This window comes from Zingiber officinale, chromosome 6A, assembly GCF_018446385.1.
Source record: "Zingiber officinale cultivar Zhangliang chromosome 6A, Zo_v1.1, whole genome shotgun sequence".
Classification (NCBI taxonomy): Eukaryota; Viridiplantae; Streptophyta; class Magnoliopsida; order Zingiberales; family Zingiberaceae; genus Zingiber; species Zingiber officinale.
The window spans coordinates 60834572-60856356 of record NC_055997.1 but is presented as its reverse complement, the minus strand read 5'-3'; the positions used below and the strand labels follow the sequence as shown (position 1 = coordinate 60856356).

Genomic DNA, 21785 nt, shown 5'->3' with positions numbered 1-21785 from the left:
TTTATTATAATTCATATTTTTATCAATTTATTTGATATTAGACATTATTAGTGTTATTATTATATTTTTATTAAAAAAAAAAAATAGTGTCTTGAAGATTGGTCTATTGTACCCACATAAGTTTTATCAATACCCCATTTTTTTATTATTAAATTAAAATTGATTAATAATAAAATTAATATTAATAAAATAAAAATGAACCTTATATTAACTTCCCTCCCATACACTTTTCTCAAAATTTCAAAACAATTGATATTAATAAAATAAAAATGAACTCTTGTTATTTTTATTATTACTTTTTTATTTAAAAAAACAGTGTTCATAATTAATTTACAATTTATAGTATATAATATTAATATTGTTTATATTTATAAAAAAAATAAATTAAAATAGGTTAAATAATAACATTAATATTAATAAAAAATAATGAGACCCTTGTATTTACTTCCCTCGCTCATACTTTCATCCCAAAATATCATATTCTCATTCTATATAATCATCTTCCTTTCTGTTATCTTATGCTACAAAATATTAAAATTAACCAAACTGCCCAAAATATAGAATTACTAAAAATATTTTTTAAAAAAAGATTTGAAGGCTCTGAAAAGGATTTAGACTGTGCTTTTAAGGGTCGAAACTTGAATAAAGTCGAAATTATCGAATTTACATCAAATTTTATAATCTAACATTTTCCTCAGCTCTGAAAAGAATCTAGACTATGTTTTTTAGGGCCGGAACTGGAATAGGGCCAAAATCATTGAATCCACATGAAATTTTATAATCTAACTATCATGCCCTAGAGGAGTACCTGCCAAAGGAAAATTCGACAGCATCTCCCCTGTACGAGTGACAATCTGAATCATATATACATCAACAAACCCACATGGCTGGAATATACACAACCATGCAGTTATATATATTAAACAGCTCACACAGCTATACTAAAAATACAACCACGCAGTTATATATATTAAACAACTCAGATGGCTACGTTAAAAACACAGCGGACAAAAACAAACAAGAAGCTCATACAACCAAAACAACACAATGTGTCGGCACAGCTTAGACACAAATACAACACCAAAAATAATAAAATAGTCACAAGGCTAAACACCAATATAATGCTAAATCAATAAAAATTATATAAAAGAAATCAAGAGTGAGGTAAACCGTCTTCTGATGTGACGTGGGATCGGCAGACAGGATACTCTAAGCAACATGACATATCTATGTGCTAACCTGAAAACAACATGAAAAATAAGGGGTAGTGAGTTTAACAACTCAACGGGTATCAAGCGGACATACATAGAAAAATATAACTACCAGTAATAATCATGGAATATAGTCTTCTGAACAATAAAAGATAATGCAAAACTGAAACAATGGGAGAAGTTGTACTCACTAGGGCCTCCTATTCTGACATAAAGGTGTGAACCTCACCAACAGATGTAGGGTCATCAAACCAAATACATCATGTCTCCTGTATGCATGTCAATCATATGTAACCACCAAAATGCAGCAAGCACAAACAATAAATGCAATCCATGCATATGATGCAAATGACATGGTTGTTAGAGTCAAAATGTGCTAGAGGGGGGGGTGAATAACTTGTTGCGCTTATTGATGTGCTTCTTCGATGATGTGCAGCGGAATAAACAACAAGAAATACACTCACAATACTAACACTAAGGATTTACTTGGTATCCACATCAAGAAGAGGTGACTAATCTAAGGATCCATATATGACTCGCTCTCCACTAATGAAATACTCCTTCTCGGTCGCAGTCGGAGGCGGAGAAGCCTCGTACAAACCCACATAACAAAAATATAACACACACAAGAAGAAAATACAAAGATACAAATAAAAACTCTTTCTTTTTGCTTACTTGTTACTTATTGTTGCCTCTTGAACCTTGGAAGTGTAACTACACTTATCTCCAAGAGCCTTCAAGAACTGGCTGTGGAACTGTGGAGAAGCTCGTGAGAATTGGCATTGAGATCATCTGCTTGTCGCTGGAGAGGAATCGAAGAACTGCGGAGGAAAACGCTCGCCAACGGCTATAACTTGCGCAACGGTCGAATCCCAATCGATTGAATGACTCTTAATCGATTGGGGAGGCTTTGAATCAATCGGTCGATAGATTCATAGTGCCTCTGTGCTCTCTAGGAATTGACTGAATCGATTGACCAATCGATCCAGCATTTCTCGCATCTGCACGAAAGAAATCTCGTACCCAATCGATCGACCGATCGATTGGAGGTGCCTAATCAATGGCTGATCGATTGGGAGCACTTCTGTGCACGCGGCAACAAACACAATCAGTAAATGCATCAATGCGTATGATGCCAATGACATGTCCTGGTCACCCCTACTCACCAGTCAGACGTCTCACACACGATAGTGAGACCAGTGGGTAGGGTTGTGACAACCGTCCACTCTACCGTCACTGCTCCTGATGAGTGACCGAGTGGATGGGATGCTATCGGAGTATACCTATCCTCCTACCCCAAATCATAAGTGGGGAAGTGCAATGCTCTCATCTCCCGGTACACGATGACGAGGAGGGATCCCGGCGTGCTACTACGCTGCAGTCACACTACCCATGAGCGTCCCAGCGGAGCACCACCGAGCAAAACTGACGTGCTAACATGTTATGTCACGCTAATGAGTTGGCACCAGATATACGTGCCAAATGTGCACAACAATGTTTTAGCAAGAACAATCCTATTAGTTAGGATTTCAATTTAGACGAACAACATATATATATATATATATATATATATATATATATATATATATATATATATATATATATATATATATATATATATATATATATATATATAATATGCATTCATTTTTGGAATAAACCTATCGTTTATAATAAACATATGGTTGTGTCACTACCCCTATAAGCATGTATAATCAGGTAGGTACTAACATGAAGTGCATAATAAGTAAACAAAACAAGCATATAACAGGTATCGGGTAGTGACCAGCCGAAGCAAAGACGAGCAAAATTATTACTAAAGGTTATAACCTACTAAACATATCAACATGACATTATCAAAGATAACTCAAGGTACTCGCCTCAAATAGCAGGTCCAATCCAGTCAAATCCAATGTTGAGATGCTCGTCTCGCATTAAAGTCCTGTGTCACAATATTTAGTTTAGCTAATTCTATCATGCACCCATTAACTAAACTAAATCCTAATCCATTGATCAATTAGGGTTAACTTCATTAACCCTAATCGTTCCACCTTCTAATTAGGATTTACTATAACATAATCCATCACAGATTCAACACAAAAACTCACCTAAATCTGTACTTACCCACTGCTAGAGGAGGTTGCTGCCAGATCCAGTGGCTGCAGCAAGGTGGGCTCATAAATCTCCACTCGAGTACCCCTAAACTAAATCGACAGGTTACTCACGGATGAAGAGTGTCGCTGTGGTGGTGTGCCATGGCAAAGAAGATCAACAACGACACTAGGGTACCAACTCAAAGGAAATCAGGAGAAAAGTAGGATCAGTGTAGCACCTGATTGGGAACTGTGGCCTGCTCCAGTGAGTAGGGAAATCGGTTGGAAGCTAGGGCATAGCCGAAACTAGGAAGCTCGTGTGCCTGGCTTCCGGCGAGTGATCGCAGCCAAGAACGAACTGACGACGGTCTAATCAGATCTGGGCAATTGATGCTAGTGAGGAGAAGTCCTTGCCCTGGTGCTCGACATGGCTGCAGAGCATAGGTCGCAGGCGCGGTGGGGGTTACGTTGGAGGAATCAGTGCCAGCAGTGGAAGGGATTCAGCTAGGGCAAAGTGGCGACGGCGCGTTGTAGATCTAGGGCACGGCAAAGAGGTTCTGTGTGTCAGCATCGGCGCGATGCTCGGGCACAGGAGAGGCTGGAGGCACTGCGGTGGTCGGTTGTGATGGCCGGCGCGATGAAGAAGATGAAGAGAAGAGACGGGCGGAGGCGAGGCTTTGGTGTCACCGAAGATAAAGGGAAAGAGGGGAAGGAAACCACCGCGGCGCCGGTTAGGGCACGGGAGGAGAAGGCGCTGGTGAATCGAGAGGAAAGGAGAAAATAAAATAAAAAGTATAAAGAAAAAGGAATTTATAAAAATAAATATTTTCTCGCTTAAATGGGTAGCCTAAACAGGCTTTCCCGGGGTCTAGTTTTTATCCCCGTAAACTCGTCCATACGGTATTCAAAAAATTTCTGAAAATTTTCTAAAAATTTCGGAAAATTCCCTTAAGTTGTTACGCCCATTTCTGATATTTTACATTCTCCCCCACTAATAAAAATTTAGTCACCAAATTCCGTTATCTACCATCAGCAAATACTAACAACAGGTAAAGAGTATAAATGCTGAACGGTAAATTAAATCACATACCTCAAGTGAAAAGATGGGGGTATCGAGCTCGGATAGTATCCTCGAGCTCCCAAGTAGCCTCCTCGTCCGTATGATGCTGTCATCCGACTTTAACCAGTCGGATAGTCTTGTTCCGCAACTGACGCTCTTTCTGGTCTAGAATCTGTACTAGAACCTCCTCATAAGTGACGTCAGGCTGAACGGGAACTGAAATATCTGTCAGCACATGTGTCAGGTCATGTACCTATCTCCTTAGTATAGATACGTGGAATACGTCGTGAACGTCTGTCAGGGACGGTGGTAGTGCCAACCGATAAGCTACTGCTCCAATCCTCTCCAGGATCTGGAAAGGGTTAATATACCGCGGAGCTAGCTTACCTCTGAGGCAAATCTCTTCACCCCTTTTGTGGGTGAAACTTGCAGAAATACATGATCGCCAGTAGAGAACTCCAGGGGTCTGCGTCTCCAATCAGCATAACTATTCTGGCGGTCCTGCGCCTCTGACATCCTCCGTCTGATAGTACGGACCAACACTGCCTCATGCTGAGTTCTATGAGGTCCCAACAGCTGGGCCTCCCCAATCTCATCCCAGAGAGTGGGTGTCCGACAAGGCCTACCATACAATGCTTCAAACGGTACCATCTGTATAACCGAATGAAAGTTATTGTTGTAGGCAAACTCTACCAATGGCAAATGGTCCTCCCAACTGCCTCCAAAATTCAATACACATAACCTCAGCAAGTCCTCTAGAGTCTGAATGGTCTGCTCTGACTGTCCATCTGTCTACGGATGGAAAGCTGTACTGAAATGGAGCTGAGTGCCCAAGGCCTACAGACTCTGCCATAAATGAGACGTGAACCAAGGATCTCTATCCGAAATAATAGTCAAAGGAACACTATGTAATCTGATGATCTCCCGGCAATACAAATCTGCTAATTGATCCAGGGAATCAGTCTTCCGGATCGCTAAGAAGTGCGCGGATTTGGTTAATCGATCAACGATTACCCAAATCGCGTCATGGCCTCGTCGTGTCCTCGGCAAACCCACCACAAAGTCCATGGTAATGTGTTCCCATTTCCACTCGGAAATAAGAATCCGCTGAAGTAAGCCGGCAGGTCTCAGGTGCTCGACCTTCACCGATTGACAGACAAGACATCTAGCTACGAATTCTGCGATGTCTTTCTTCATGTTGTTCTACCAATAAGAACACCTCAAATCTCGGTACATACGGGTACCGCCGAAGTGGATCACAAATCGAGAGCAATGGGCCTCCTGAAGTAGCTCCTGCAAGACCGGGTGAGACTGAGGTACGCATAATCTGCCTCGAAAGCATACAATACCCTCCTCATCTCGTGTGAACTCGGTCTGTTTCCCAGAAGCTATCTGGCTGCCAATGAACTGCAAATGCTGATCACTAGCCTGGGCCTCTCGGATCCTCATCCTGATCGACGACTGAGCAACCATGGTAACCAGAATACCCTACTCTATTTGTCCCTGTTCCTAAAGGCCTAACTCGGAGAAATCCTGAACCAAGTCTGTGACTGAAACTTAGTGGTAGCTTAACCTGGAGGTCTAGAGTACTTAACTTGGCTACCAGGATTCATAAACTCTAGTACTTAACCTGGAGGTCTAGAGTTCGAATCCTAAGGAAGGCAAAAATCCACTGGCTAAGGGTGGGAAGACCTAGTGAGTAACAGCACGGCCGAGGGTCGTCGATCGATGACATAAGGAGTCGCCAGTTGGGCTGCCAGTTGGGCCGCCCAAGGGACCGCCAAGGGGTTGCCAAATGGGCCGCCCAAGGGGCCGAGGGGTCGGGTCGTTACAATCCTAGAGGTGGACGCTTCTTCATCTTCATCTTGTACATGGAACAAAGAGTATGTCCCCTCTTTGCCTTTTTCGTTGCATTCCGTTGAAGATGAAGCTTCTTGGACCTCTTCTTTGGAAGTTAAGCATCTCTCAATTTCGAAGTCCTCTTCCTCTTGGTCTTGATCAATGAGTCGCCCTCTTTGAATTCTTCTCGATTTGGTACAGTGGAGGGGATCTCATAAATCTTTGCCAATTTGCTCCAAAGCTCTTTGGCATCCTTGAATTCTCCAACTTGAGCCAAAATATTGTTTGGCAATAAATTGATCAATAGCTTGGTCACTTTGTCATTTGCCTCACTACTTTGAATTTGCTCTTGGCTCCACTGGCTCCACTTGCTCCACTTGAAAGTTTTTCCCTTTGAATTTTTTGGAGCTTCAAAACATTCCCTTTGAATTTGCACTATCTCCATCATAAGAAAATTTTCGATCCTTGCTTTCCAAGAATCGAAGCTTGTGGATATAAATGGTGGAGGCACCCTTGTGTTGAATCCAAGTCCATCTTGGAATTCCATCTTGACGTTGAGCTCTTGATGAATTTTGCTCCAACTTCTTCACCCTCTAGCCTTGTTGCCCCTTCCGGTGATGATTCCAGTGAAGAGCGTCCTCGCTCTGATACCATTTGTTAGGGTCAAAATGTGCTAGAGGGGGCTGAATAGCTCGTTGCGCTTGTTGATGTGCTTCTTCGATGATGTGCAGCGGAATAAACAACAAGAAACATACTCACAACGCTAACGCTAAGGATTTACTTGGTATCCACCTCAAGAAGAGGTGACTAATCCAAGGATCCACACACGACTCGCTCTCCACTAATGAAATACTCCTTCTCGATCGTAGCCGGAGGCGGAGAAGCCTCGTACAAACCCACACAACAAAAATACAGCACACGCAAGAAGAAAATACAAAGATACAAAGAAAAACTCTTTCTTCTTGCTTACTTGTTACTTGTTGTTGCCTCTTGAACCTTGGAAGTGTAACTACATTATGTCCAAGAGCCTTCAAGAACTTACTGTGGAAGTGTGGATAAGCTCGTGAGAATCGACGCTGAGATCGTCTGCTTGTTGTTAGAGAGGAATCGAAGAACTGCAGAGGAAAACGCTCGCCAATGGCTATAACCTGCGCAACGATCGGATCCCAATTGATTGAATGGCTCTTAATCGATTGGGGAGGCTTTGAATCGATTGGTCGATCGATTCAGAGTGCCTCTATGCTCTTTAGGAATTGGCTTAATCGATCGACCAATCGATCCAACATTTCTCGCGTCTGCGTGTAAGAAATCTCATCCCACAATCGATCGGCTGATCGATTGGGAGCACTTTTGTACGTGCAGTATAAGCTCCCAATCGATCAGCCGATCGATTGGGCCACTGCTTTGTCGCAACATAGCCCCAATCGATTGGCTGATCGATTGAACCCCTATTCAATCAATCAGTTGATCGATTGGTTACCCTTTTACTTGCTTAAACCAAGTCTAGGGTCTCCAATTCCAACATCTGGTCAATCGTAATCTGTTGGAACATTATGCCTAACATTCGGTCAACCTTGACCTGCTAGGACTCCTTCACCAAGTGTCAGGTCAATCCCTTTGACCCACTTGAACTTTTCGTCCGTGCCAAGTGTCCGGTCCTCCATGACCCACTTGGATTTCCACCAGATGTCCGGTCACCCTTGACCCATCTGGATTTCCTTATGCCAAGTATCCATTCAACCCTTTGGCCTACTTGGACTTCCAAACACCAAGTGTCTGGTCAACCTTGACCCACCTAGATTTCCACGTGTCTGGCTTCACTCACCAAGTCTTTCCATTTGCCTAGCTTCACCCGCTAGGACTTTCCATCTGCCTGGCTTCACTCACTAGGACTTTCACCTAGCTTCACTCACTAGGATTTTCACCTGGCTTCACTCACCAAGATTTTCTACTGCCCAAGTTCACTCACCGAAACTTTCACCTGCCTAGCTTCACTCACCAGGACTTTCCCATTGCCCGACTTCACTCATCGGGACTTTCCCAATCAAGTACTTGGTCATCCTTGTCCTACTTGACTCTTTTTCACACCAAACTGGTCACACCCTGACCAGAGGGGAATTGCACTAGCAATATCCCCAATCAGATGATTGCGCCTGCAATCTTCACGTATTGTCAAATATCGAATCCAAACATCTAGACTCAAGCTTGAGCCAACTCAAGCCTAATCAACCAGGTCAACCTTGACCCAGGGAATATTACACCAACAATGGTCACCCTTGACGCCAGTCATCCATCTCACACGCGATGGTGAGACCGAGTGGGTAGGGCTATGATAACTGTGCACTCTGCCATCACTACTCCTGAGTGACCGAGTGGACAGGATGCTATCGAAGTACACCTATCCTCCTACCACAAATATAGTGAGAGGGCCTAAGCTCTCATCTCCCTGTATCATGGTCAAGGGGAGAGATTCCTGCCCGCTCCACACTGCAGTCATTGCAACCCATGAGCGGACCAGTGGAGCCCTGACAGAGCAAACTGCACACACTCTACCTGATATACCACTAACCCATGAATGATTGTGTGTGCAGATCATGTAACTGGCGATGTGCTCAACAACAATGGAGCCGACAATCGCTCAGCATGCGGTCATGCAAGATGGTGCATGACACTACAACATGTAAATCCTGACACTTCCATAATATATACCAAAAACGTCAAGAAATCCAACAAGGATCTAAGTATCATGAAACTAGGTACACATGTCAGGTATGTCTAGCAACTAGTCCTGTACATAGTAAGACAATGTATGTCACTACTTATATGATCATAAGTACACATGGCAAGAACAAAAGAATTTAAGTCTAAGGAAATAACAGATAATAACAAACAAAGGCATGCTATAGGAATCAAGTAGTGACATACCAATGGTAGCTAAACACAACCATTACTACTAGCTATAAATTACTACGCATATCATAATGATAATATCAAAAGAGATAAGTCAAAGGTACCCGCCTCAAATCGAAGATCGTATCAAACCAATCCCATGTCGAGATGCTCGCCTCGAATCAAAGTCTTACGATCACATAATATATTTAGCTAATACATATGTAGCAAATAGCTAGATAAAATCCTCAACCTAATTAGGGAAAACCCTAATCAAATTAATTAACCTAATTCATTAATCCAATTAGATTTAACTCAATCCACAATTCTTTCACTTCAATCCTACTCAAATCAACACATCATTTACTCCATGTCTTAAATCAACTAGGCATCAAGAACTAATTAATCTCTTTCATAATCCATCACAACATTAGAATAGATATCCATAACTCTTCCAAAATCAAATTGCATTAGATCAATGCATAACCCATCAACCAAACTTACCCAAATCCAAAGACTTCGATGTTGACTCAGCCGGAGGAGCTTGCTACCGAGGATTCATGGCCGGACTTAATAGTGCAGCCGTGGATCTCAACACAAATCCTAAAACACAAACAACACCTCCATGTCTGAATTCCAACTTCCAATCGGAAGAAGCATAAGTCAAATAACCTTAGTTTAAGATATTTGTTACCCCTTTTTCCTCTCTGGTGGTTCCCTGCGGCTGGAGTAGCACTGATTAGGGTTGGCCGCTGTCGGATCTAACCTCTCATAATGGCTGAAGGAGCTATGGCTTTACGATACATCAGGGAAGATAGAAAAGGAGATCAAATGGTCGGTAACAGATCTATGCCGGCAAGAAGAAGGCACCATAAATCTGATGAAGAGGAGGTGATGAGCCTCCCTGATCGAATCATCGCTGCTCTGCTCGGATCCGCAAGCGAGGTGAAGAGTTTGCCCTCACCCCCTTCACCAACTCCACCCTCTCGGCGATTGGTCAAAGCTAGGGCATAGAAGTGGTTGCGGTGGAGGTAGTCGACGCCTAGCAGCATGTCTTGCGGTAGGGCCATGGTGGTTGGCGACCGGCGTCGGACCATGATGGTCGGCAATGATCGGTTGGGGCAATACAGCATAATCGGATGAGAGGGAGAGACTCAGCGACGACATATCCCTCCTGGCCGATGGCGTTGATTGCTGGCAGCGTCGACGTCTCGCAAGTTGGAGTGGCACGGTGATTGACACCCGACATTGGGCTGTGATAGTCGGCGGCAAGATGAGGGAAAGGATCGGAGAAGGAGAAGATAAGGAAGAGGGAAAACAAAAAGATCGGAGAAGAGGAGAAGGAGATCGACGTGAAGAGAGGGGTTAGGTAGAATAAAGAAGGAATAGGAAACCTAGGTTAATTAATGTTAACCTTACCTTAATGAAAATAATCAACTCCCAGTTAAGGGATATCCAAATAGGCTTTCTTACAGTCCAATAATTGATCCCCTTAAAATACACTATACGAGTTCCGAAAAATTTTTCAGAAAATTCTTAAAAATTCATAAAAATTCCGATAAGATTAATCGCCCATTAAACTTTATTATTTTATTCGATATTTTACACTAACACTTTCCTCCGCATTTCAAAATTTCCATTACCTTAACATAATTTACATTCCCTATTTTTTAAAAAATTATTTTATTAAATTAAAATTAATTAAATAAAATAAAAATAAGACTTTATGTTAATTTCCCTCCCTCACACTCTACCCAAATTTCACATTCCCGCTATTAATTCCCTCCCCTCACCTTACCTTACACTCCCGCTATTTCCTACCGATTTTGCCAGAGGAAGTTCGTCGCGTCTGTGTTGTCACTTCTATAGACACACTCGCCTTCATCCCATCGCCGATGAGCCTCCAACCTCTGCCTCCTTCTAGTGACACAACTAGGAGAACCACTGTCTTCTCCTAGGTACGCAACTAGCATACCCTCCGCCTCTTCAAGGTACACTATTTGACCTATAGTCACCGATTTCTTCCATCACTATTTTTTATTTTTTATTTTGTTGCTTATTGATTTTGGAAGCTTCTATAGAGGATTTGACCTATTTTTGATTCTTATCTGCTGTTAGGGTTTTTATGCTTCAACCTCTCTTTGCCCTGTCTTTGATCCTTCAACCTCTCTTTGCAGGTAAAGGCTTTTGCTTTTAATATTTGGTTAGGGTTTTTTTCTCGGTTTTGTCAAAAGGATAAATCTCTTGATATAGGCAGTTCAAGGTGAAGGATGTTTGATTTAGAAGCAATGTCAAGACAAAATCACTAGCAATGCTCTTGATACTTTTTTATGGAATATGAGAAGTGTACAAATATCCCTGTAGCACTCTTTATCAGCATTGTTTTGCAGTTACTTTTATCAGCTTTGATGTAGTTTTGGTTGCTAGAGCTTCAATTTTAGTTTTTTTTCCTTATTTTGTGATATAGTTTGCAAGAAAGATATGGTGTACAAGGTCTTAAGTTTCCATGTCATTGATGATACTTGAGTCAATCATTTAGATGTTCTTAATTATGTTATCTTCTAGTCCCCTTGAATCTTCACCAAATCAAACTAATTTTGTATAACTTTTAGATTGATAAATATTACTATAGAAGACGGCGTGATGAACATCATAGTTAAGTTTCCATTAGTGTTTCTTTAGTTTTGTCATTATTTTTAGTATATAAAACACACTGTTGTTCTTTATCTATTTGTATCCACTTCTCCAAATTTCCTAGTCTTTGATAATTCCACCAACTTTATTTATACTATTGTTCATAGCGAATTTCAGCTCAAGTAGGTCTTCGACCACTTCAACTGCATTGAATTTTTTTTTACATAGAAATCTTTTGTTACAGCTACTAGAGTTACTCATTTTGGCTAATATAATTCATTTCTTATGTTTTTTAATGCATAAAATTGGTTCTCTTTTGTTATTGATACTTGAGTCAATTATTTAAATGTTTTTTAATGTAGAAAATTTGTTCTCTTTTGTTATTATGTTTGAACATTCTATGATAGTTTATTTTACACATCAAACTTTATTCATATTTCTATATTGTGATTTGTAGGTAACTTTCAAAAACTGACAAATAAAAAAATGTGAAAGCTAATCCAAAATAGTCAAAGACAGTCTAGGAGAGAAGAATCAAGTAATAGAGGAGTTGATCATGAAAATGAATCACAAGACATAACATCCCATTCACCATTAGAGATATAAAATGCGGAGGTTAATGAGTAAGGTGAAAAATGTTTTTGGATATGAAGAGTAAATTATTTTTTGCAATATTAAGTGAAAATTATATTTTTTTAGATAAAAAAGAGGTCATGTCTTCATCCCAAGCTCAGAAAAAAAACATGGCAAGACTATTATGAGAGATATTCATGCATTACATCCCGATCATATGCTGATAGTGAAATTCAAAAAAAAAGGGGACAACCTTACGGTGATCTACATCCTATGCTTGCAAATTTGATTAGGGCTATTGCATGAAACGGAGTTGTGTTGCCCCTGAGCTTTTTAGATTGGAGACAAATGCTAACAAATCGCTTGAATGATGCATGGAAACTTGTTACTGTAAGTTTACAAGTGTTTAATTTCAATTCTAAATTTAAAGCATGTACATATTTCATTTTATATCCAATTGCCATAGAAGAGTTATAATGCAAATGATGGGGGCTGCATGGAAATAGTAGAGGACTGAAGTAAAAGGTACATCTTATGATTCAAATACTCCACTAGAAGAACTTGTTGTAATACAACTCATTCCTCATGGGTTGACACCTCAAACATGGGAAGTTTTATATGACTATTGGAAGTCTACTGAGATACAACTAGCACTAATAGTTTTTTTTTATATGTTTATAGATGTTATAATTTTATTATAAATTTTTGTGCCATAGAACATCAAAAATCAATAGAAAAAATGCAAATAAAAAGAAAGAGATTCATGCACAGGGATGCAGTAGTATTCCGTCATTGGAATACTAGTATTCCGTCAATAGAGAAAATGCAACTAGTATTCCGTCATTGGAATATAAATTTGTAAGAATCAAAATTATTTCTTTTCTGCCTTACAATTAGTTTCTCACTACTCATTTTCTGTTTTACACTTTAATGCTCTTATCCTTGAAGTTCCAAGGTTTAATGGGATTATAGATATTGATTACAAGCAAAGTAATGTATATAGTTAGCTTTTTTTGGAATGTCTAAATTAGTAATATAAGTTATTGTGCAAATAGAAGAATTTATACTATTAATATTTGGTGTTAAATGTGGATTTGTTATCCTATTAGTCTCAAGATAATGGAAGAAAATCGAGTCATATTGAAATACAACAATTGAGTGGAAGAAGTAGAAAGAAAAGAGGTGCCCCTATTGACGACGAAAAAATATGAATTGAGGTAATAATATTTTTCACTTTTTAAGTCGACTTCTAAATATTTTTTTTATTATATTAAAAATTTATTTTCTTATTAGAATTTACTTAAAGAGACTGTGGATTGTCACCTCCAAAATAAATCTATAGGAACACAACAAATAGAAGTCCACGAGGAGGCATTTCAGTAATAATTTATTTATAATTTCATTTCATTTTTGTAAAAGTTGTTGCATATGGTTCAATTTTAATTATATTCTTTATATAATGAGTTTTTTTGGACCCCGAGCATTCTGATCGGGTACAATGTTTAAGAGTCGATGCGCTACCTAGTCAAGTGTTCCTAGAGCAATGAAACACAACTCAATGTCTTGGCAAGATTATCACTCTAATTTAGATATGACAGATAAATTTAAGGAAATTGGAGAGAAAATTAAAGATATGGAGTTGCGAGAAGCACAACGACAAACAGAATTAGAGCAGATGAAAAGACAAATGCAAGAAAATGATCAATTCCAAAATTTTGTATGAGTATTGATCAGTATTGACGTCAGGAAGTGTTGGAGGTTCTCATAGACCCGAATCATTACCGGTACAAGTAATAACATTACTGAAAGAAAATAATTTGTTTAAAATTATTTGTATAGTTAAGTATATGATAACAAATTTTTGTAGATGACAGCTATGTTTACAAATATTATACAACAACAAGTTTCATCAATTGCGAAAGGAAATAGGTGTAGATACTACCTATCACCAGAATCAGATAATAACTATATAGGTAGGAAATTTTTAAATATAAATGTTTTTGTTAGAGTATATATTCTTGAATCGATGTTTAAAATAAGTTATTATTTAGTTGTTATCTTCATCTTGTTTAAAATTGCAAGGCATTCCTACTTTTCCTTGCATATAGCCTCAAAATCTATGGTCCTCTAACCACACTGGTTTTAGGTTCATTCTGCAAATACTGCTTTTAATGTTTGGCCTTAGGATATCCATCTCCATTTGAGCGCTGTTCATTATATATTTGATTGATTCTAACGTTTAGCAATTTTCAGTAATAGTCAACTTTTTGATATATTCTAGTTTTGCTGTGTTTCGAAGATTTATTTCAATTGATTCTTTTGAGGATGGTATGGTTTAAGCACGGTGGATCTCTGTTGATGCACCGATGATGGTGTTTAAAGTTGTTTGACATTTGTTTCATAATAATGGTTCAATAATCCTGCTAAGTCTGGGTAGTGTTGTTTAATTCAACTCATCAGTGTAATTTGAATAATTCTGTTCCCTAGTCTGATTTGTGGTAGATTCACTTTTGTGATTTTGTCTGCCCCCATTATGCATTGATAATTGGCCAGTCTTAGCTCAGTAAGTCATTGTTTAGCTGAATGTCAAAGCTTAACTTATTAGGCTAAGCTTTAGCATAAAAGCCTTTCCTAATTTGAACTTAGTTCAAGTTGGAATTTAATTTAAGATGGAGTTTTAGCACCTCATCTGTCTATCACAATTAAATTTTGAACTAGGTTCAAGGTCAAACTCCATTTTGCGACTCTATAAGTTTAGTATTTTTCAAGTTAGTGTATGGTCATTAATTCATAAACTTTTTATCAAATATGTTCATAATGTAATAACTTGTTTGTGAAAATGTGAATGAGTCAAATAAGCAGTCATATGATTGTGAATTGTTCAAAGAGAGTTATATTTCCATGTCTTTGTAAGCAAGTATGCTAAGGTGCCTAGTCTAGCAAATTTTATGAACATAGTGACTTGGGTCATGTGTCTTTGAAACTCACCTTGCTTGTATATGAATCTTAAACTAAAATTCTAATTTTGTTTGCTTAGTTATTTGAGTGAGCTTTAGCATGTATTTGTCGATCAGAGCTTCTCAAATTGATTATCAAATTTAGGCTATTTAGCTAGATTTTCAAAATTGTTATGTAATACCTTAGTCATAGAATATGTTCTAGTAGCAAAAACAAAAACAAAAAAAACATATTCTTACTTTGATCACTAAAGTCATTAGGATATTCATCATTCTTATAGCTATATAGTCTTTTATGTTTCTTTCCATTCTTTATGTCTTTTCGTTCTTTGAAGGTTGCTATTGAAGGTTGGAGAAAATGCCTTTTGTCGCTTGGAGCAAATGCCTTTTGATGCTTTTTTTGTGGAGAAAACTTATTATTGAAGTTTTTATATATTTTGGAGATTAAAGAAAAGATTGTATTAGTGGTATAGTGTGGTGTTAAATGTGTGTTATGAATATTTTGAACTTACATATATATGACTTGTTTATTTGGTAATCCTATTATGTGTTATGAATATAAATTATGTTTGTGAAGTGAAATATGAATATTGTCCATTGATTTAAATTGAGCATTTGGTTTGAAAATCTATAGGTACAATATGATATATGAGCATTTTTAAAATTGATAATTTTGTATAATTAGCAGTGGTTTATAATTGCTCCTATAGATAGTGTAATCGTTGCATAAGCAACTTATAGGATCGGTTACAACCACTTCTAAACATCCATTTTGTAAGTCAGTTTACAACTATCTCTAATAAATCCTCCTTCTGCATCAGTTTCGGACAACTTCTAAAAGTCATTTTTTTGAATTGCATAGTAATGTATAGGATCAATTGTAACCGTTTCTACAAGTTGGCTTTCTGAATTGGTTATGTCACGCCCCAGAGGAGTCCCTGTCCGAGAAAATTTCGGCAGCATCTCCCCTGTACGGTGGACAATCTGAAACTTTTCTACATCTCACAAATACCTCAGCCATAGGCGGCTGGAATAATAACAACAAAATAAAACATCACCACGCAGTTATATATAATCAAACAAAGTAGTAATACTCTGACTCAAAAACCACCCTACTCAACTACACTCGTAAAGCTCAAAATCGACGAACTCACCTCTTCTGCCGTCTAGGCAGGCACGTAGTAAAAAAACACATCGAATAAAAATTCATCATCATCACAAAAATCCATACAACAACCAAGTATCCAAACAAACCAAGTCCACACATAATCAATAAATGCAAAACAAAACTAAACGATATATAAACCATCGAGGTCTGCAGAGATCTAGCACTACGTGCTGTGGGGACTAGCGACTGGAACTCCCTCCTGACAGCATCAACCTGAAAATAACGACAATGGAGGCGGGGTGAGTCCAACACTCAGCAGGTACAATTGATATGCAAAGTAAAGAAATAACACCTAGCACTAATCATGCGTACAGTCTCCTGATAAAATAAAGGTAAGTGCAAACCGAAGTAAAACAGGAGAAAAACTGTACTAACCAGGACCTGGGTATAAGGACAACAGTCCGAGTGATAGGGAAATCCTGTATGCATGTCAAACATAGGTATCCAAACAATATGCAGCATATAAATGCAGCAAACACAATCACAAACAATAAATGCATCATGCATATGATGCCAATGTCATGGTCACCCCTGACGTCAGTCAGCCAACTCACAACAAAAGTGGGACCAAGTGGGTAGGGCTGTGACAACCGTGCACTCAGCAACACTACTCCTGATGAGTGATCGAGTGGACGGGATGCTGTCGGAGTACATACATACTCCTACCCCAAATCATAAATGGGGGAGCGCAATGCTCTCATCTCCCGGTACGCTATGACGGGGAGGAATCTCTAATGTGCTACACGCTGTGTCACACTACCCCTGAGCGGATCAACGGAGCACCGGAAGAGTCAAACTGACGTGCTACTACGCCATGTCACGCTACCCATGAGCGTCACAACGGAGCACCGAACAGTGATGAAAACTGGCAAAGTGCTCAACAATAATGGAGCAATCTATCGCACAGCATGCGATCATACAAATGGTGCATGTCACTAAGCATGGTAATATACTAAACCAACCTCTGGACATATAACAATGGGCACCATAGTGAATAAATCATATCAAGGCATACTGATCAAATAAGGTATCAAACCTAGGTCCTGACATGGTAAAACATGGTTATATCACTACCCATGAGCATGATAGATCGGTACAAGATCAATACGAAATGAAATCAAACAATCAATCAAACAGGTAACATGTGTTGGGCAGCGATTAGCCGAAACAAATAGAAAACACAATTAATGCAACATATTATTTTCATTACTAAACATATCAAAGACAATAAGTCAAAAGTACCCGCCTACGAAATAGAAAGGTACAATCTGACTCCGAGATACTCGTCTCGCGTCAAAGTCCTGTGTTAAATCGCACAGTTTAGCTAATTTAATTATAAACAAATAGTTAAACTAATTCCTAATCCACTGAACAGTTAGGGTTAGTTTCATTAACCCCAACTATACCGTTATACAACTTCTAAACCTAAATCAATAATTATTACTAACACACTAGCAATAATCTACCACAAGATCAAAACCCTAAACCTTACCTCAATTCACAGCCTGTAGTTTCTTGATTCCCGGTCGTAGTGTGTTGCTGTTGACAATTAAGTAGGCTGCTAAATGGGATAGCTGCCGGAACCCAAAATCATCCACAAACCCAAACTCCTTGCTGATTACTTCACTGACCACAAATCAAGAAAAATAAAAAAAATCCAAAATCAACCAAAAACAACCCAATTCCAATCAAAGCTAGGGTACAGACCCTACAATCTGTGATGGATCGAACCTGTGGCCGGCGAAAATGTTAGGGCACAGCGTCGGCGAAGTAAACTCAGCGGCGGCACAATCTAAACCTAGGGCACACGAGATGGAGGTCTGTGGCACTGCTGTGAGGAGAGCTCGGCTGTCTGTGAACCCAAAATAGGGCACTGGCAGCAGGGAGTCGGCTGTGTCACGAGCCCACAAGAGGAGTCGCGGTGACCGGCTGTGGTGGCGGCGCGAGATGGCTAAGGCAGAGGCGTCGGTGTTTGGCTCGGGAGGAAAAGGAGAGATGTCGGCGTCGGGTAGAGGAAGACCTCTGCTCGGCTGTGCCTGAGTGCCAGCGAGGAGATGCCGGCGTTGAGGGGCGCATAGTGGCGTCGAGATCGCGGTGTACGGCGGGGACGAACGACTGTCGGAGGCGCGGTAGTGAGAAGGAGGCGTCGGCGGTGCACGGCTAGGGCACGGCAAGGAAGTGAGGAAACCGCCTCCTTGCGGTTGCGGTTAGGGCAAATTCGCCGTGAGGGGGAGAAGGCACGGGGAAGAAGAAGACTCGGCGAGATTTGGGTGAGGACACGGGAAAAAAACGAAAAATAAGAAAAAGAAAAAGAATTAGGAAAAGAAAAAGAAAATAAACTTTTCCTTACTTAAATGGGTAGCATAAACAGGTTTTTTTCCCAGTCCCGTTTTTATTCCCGTGAACTTATCCGTACGAGCTCTGAAAAATTCCCGAAAATTTTCCAAAAATTCCGGAAAATTCCCTTATTAATATTCGCCTATTTTCCAGTATTTTACATTCTCCCCCACTTATTAAAAATTTGGTCCCCAAATTTCGTTATCTACCATCAGCAAGTACCAACAACAGATATAAAGTATAAATGCTGAACGGTAAACTAAATCACATACCTCCAGTGAAAAGATGGGGATATCGAGCTCGGATAGTGTCCTCGAGCTCCCAAGTAGCCTCCTCGTCCGAATGATGCTGCCATCCGACTTTAACCAGCCGGATAGTTTTGTTCCGCAACTGACGCTCTTTCCGGTCGAGAATCCGTACCGGAACCTCCTCATATGTAATGTCAGGCTGAACTGGAACTGGGATATCTGCCAACACATGCGTCGGGTCGGGCACGTATCTTCGCAGCATAGATACGTGGAATACATCGTGAACGCCTGACAGGGACGGTGGTAGTGCTAGTCGGTAAGCTACTGATCCGATCCTCTCCAAGATCTCGAAAGGACCAATGTACCACGGAGTTAGCTTACCTCTGAGGCCAAATCTCTTCACCCATTTCGTGGGTGAAACTCGCAGAAATACATGGTCACCAACAGAGAACTCTAGTGGTCTGCGTCTCCGATCAGCGTAACTCTTCTGGCGGTCCTGCGCCTCTGACATCCTCCGTCTGATTGTACGGACCAACTCTGCATCCTGCTGAACTCTATGAGGTCCCAACAGCTGGGCCTCTCCAACCTCATCCCAGAGGACGGGTGTCCGACAAGGTCTACCATACAACGCCTCAAATGGTGCCATCTGGACAGCCAAATGCAAACTGTTGTTGTAGGCGAACACTACCAATAACAAATGGTCCTCCCAACTGCCTCTAAAAATCCAACATACATGACCTCAGCAAATCCTCTAGAATCTGTATGGTCCGCACTGACTGTCCATCTGTCTGCGGATGGAAAGTTGTACTAAAACGGAGCTGCGTTCGCAAGGCCTGCTGTAGACTCTGCCAGACACGAGACGTGAACCGGGGTCTCTATCCAAAATACTAGTCAAAGGGACACCATGTAATCTGATAATCTCCCGGCAATACAGATCTGTCAATCGATCCAGGAAATCAATCTTCCGGATCGCTAACGAGTGCGCGGATTTGGTTAATCGATCAACGATTACCCAAATCGCGTCATGGCCTCGTCGTGTCCTCGGCAAACCCACCACCAGGTCCATAGTAATATGTTCCCGTTTCCACTCGGAAATAGGAATCCGCTAAGTAATCCAGCAGGTCTCTGGTGCTCGGCCTTCACTTGCTGACAAACAAGACATCTAGCTACAAAATCCGCGATGTCTTCCTTCATGTCGTCATTCATGTCGTTCCACCAATAGAAACATCTCAAATCTTGGTACATACGGGTACCGCCTGGGTGGACAGCAAATCATGAGCGATGAGCCTCCGGAAGTAACTCCTATAAGACCGGATGAGACTGAAGTACGCATAATCTACCCCGAAAGTGTATAACACCCTCCTCGTCTCGTGTGAACTCGGTCTGCTACCCGGAAGCTATCTGACTGCAAATAAACTGCAAATACTGATCAGCAACCTAGGGCTCTCGGATCCTCGTCCTGATCGACGACTGAGCAACCATGGTAACCAGAATACCCTGCTCTGTCCATCACTGCTCCTCAAGACTCATTTCGGAGAATTCCTAAATCAAGTCTGTTACCACAACGCGGTGGCAAGCTAAAATCCCTCTTGACTTCCTGCTGAGTGCATCGGCAACCATATTAGCTTTCCCAAAGTGGTAGCTAATGAAACAATCGTAATCCTTCGAGAACTCCATCCATCTCCTCTCTCGGAGATTGAGTTCCTTCCGAGTGAACAGATACTTAAGACTCTTATGGTCAATGAGAATTCAAATGTAATGTCGTACTAACGATGTCACCAAATCTTCATGGCAAAAATAATGGCGACTTGCCCAGATCATGTACAGGACAGTTCTTCTCCTGCTCTTTCAACTGACGAGAAGCATAGGAGACTACTCTATCATGCTGCATCAGAACAGCGCTCAAACCCTGAATAGATGCGTCGGTGTAGAGGACATATCCGTCCTCTCCAGAAGGTAAAAATTCAAAATCGGAGCCAACACTAGTCTCCGCTTCAGCTCCTAGAAGCTGGTCTTGCCATCCTCAGTCCAAGTGAACTTCACGCCTTTCCTGGTCAGGCGTGTAAGTAACATAGCAATCCGTGAGAAACCCTCAACGTATCTCAGGAATATCGAGCCAAACAGAGAAAGTTGCGAGCCTCTTCTATAGACTCCGTCTACTCCCAACGGTAATAACCTCAATCTCCTGTGGAACCACGATATACTCCTACTGATGCCTGTGTGTCTCAAACATCTCACAGAAGACAACCAAAATATTCACTACTGATCTTCACAACTAGACATTTCCATCGAAGCATCTCTAGAACTATACAAAGATGAAGTGCGTAACTCACCGTGGATCCGAAATAGATCACAACACCGTCAACAAAAATAATGGAAACCGATCCAAACATCCTGGAAATACCAAAATCATCAAGTCTCTGAAAACCTCTAAGGCTTCCCAAACCCTAATGGTAAAATCATGACACATAATGTCCATATCACAGACATTTCTAACCATAAGATCCTTAACAATAAGTCTGAAATATGATCATCAACGATATAAATCATCTAAGCATAGATCCTCCAGTGTGAGAGCAACGCTCCATCACAAAAAATACCACATATGTGGGAGCAACTCTCTACCACAAGAAATCCTCAATATGTAGGAGTAACACTCCACTACAAATAGTCTATAACATGTATCTGCAATAGATATGGGAGCAATGTTCCGCTACAAGCAATCCAAAATATGTATATGTGGGAACTCCGCTCCACCACAAACGATCCATAAGTG

The 21785-nt window shown here is 40.4% G+C and overlaps 1 long non-coding RNA gene across 1 annotated transcript; it reads right to left on the bottom strand.

Moving 5' to 3' along the window:
• Window positions 1-1010: 1010 nt before the first annotated feature.
• On the bottom strand, window positions 1011-10449 carry LOC121996429. Its single transcript, XR_006116080.1, has 3 exons — window positions 9787-10449; window positions 9597-9695; window positions 1011-1239 (listed from the first exon to the last, which is right to left on the bottom strand). It is a non-coding gene; the product is annotated as an uncharacterized LOC121996429 (long non-coding RNA).
• Window positions 10450-21785: the final 11336 nt, after the last annotated feature.